The sequence below is a fragment of the Propithecus coquereli genome, unplaced genomic scaffold, assembly GCF_000956105.1.
Source record: "Propithecus coquereli isolate 6110/MARCELLA unplaced genomic scaffold, Pcoq_1.0 Scaffold320, whole genome shotgun sequence".
Taxonomy (NCBI): Eukaryota; Metazoa; Chordata; class Mammalia; order Primates; family Indriidae; genus Propithecus; species Propithecus coquereli.
This window is the reverse complement of record NW_012148842.1, coordinates 775,589-776,966: the sequence shown is the minus strand read 5'-3', so window position 1 is coordinate 776,966 and position 1,378 is coordinate 775,589.

The window sequence follows — 1,378 nt, the reverse complement described above, 5'->3', positions numbered from 1 at the left end:
TGTCTATAAAAATGTAAGTAATAAAAATAATATAATACTGGTTAATATGACCCTATGTTCCTATGCTCATTAGGGAGTCCTCAAGTGTTAGATATGTATGTATGACTTTCTTTGGCCAATGAAGTGTGAGAAGAAGTAACCTATATCCCTTATAGGCAGAGGGTTTTAGAGCCAGTTCCCTCCTTTTTCCCATCTCAATAATTATGAAAACATGCATTGAAATGGACATCCATCTTCATGACATTATAAATGCCTACGATGAGCAGATCTTCTGGGCCTTCACATAACATCAGCTAGAAATAAACCATTATTTTTAAACATTGATTTTTAAAGTTGTTAGTTACTTCAGCATAAGTTTGCCTATTCTGTCTGATATGCAAATTATGTATTCCTTGTTAGTATGGATCATACTTTATTTACCACTACATCTCCACTACTAAAATAGTATCTAGCATAAATATCAAATCAGGGAATGATTTAATGACTGATGACATACAAATATTTGTTACCCTCTTTGAGTAGACACACTAAGATAGCATAGCAAAAACAACAATAAGGAAACCATCTGGAAATGAGGAGAAGTTATTTACATAATGTATGGGCCAGAAATAAATGTATTTCATTGTTATAAGGCAAAGGTTAACAGTAATTGAGCTAAGAGGCAGGAAGAAGAGCCTTGGGACTTCTATTAGTGAAGTAACTTGAGGCTCTTGCCAATCATAAGACTAGCAACAGGGATTTTTGACGTGAAAGAATTCATTATTTTTTTTCTTTCACATGAAAAATGCTGCATTAGGAATTTAGTTTTACTTCATGTGATTCCAGCTGTGAAACTTTCTCATAGCGAGGAAACATGAATTGGACTTGTAAATTGTCAAGTGGTTTCTCCAATTCTGAAATCCAGAGGGTTTTTACACATGTCAATGGGCAAAGTTTATTAATGACCAAACAATTAGAATGAAGGGAACAATTTTGTGTAGTAGAAACAGAAATGGACAAAGAAACAAAATATAGAGAAAAAGGTTTTGATTTCTGAGGAGATGTAGTACAAACCTTCTCAGATGTTTCTTTCTTGCCAAAATGTAGTTAATCTCTCAACAAATACTAAGTGGGCAGATCAGAAAAAAACAATGTCTCCTTGAAATCACTAGTAAACCTTGATACTAGTTAAGAACACTGATAATTGTGACTGCCATTTGACAAGCCATTATTTTGTTTTGTCTCAAACACCCATTGGTATCATTTTCTGTGCCCCATGTGCTACTATTGATAATTTCCTTAGGAAACAGTTTAGTAGATGCTTAAGCTTCTGCCAGTTGCCTCTTCAGTGGAGCTGGGCATGATGGTACCCTCCCACTTCATCATCACCACCCTTCCT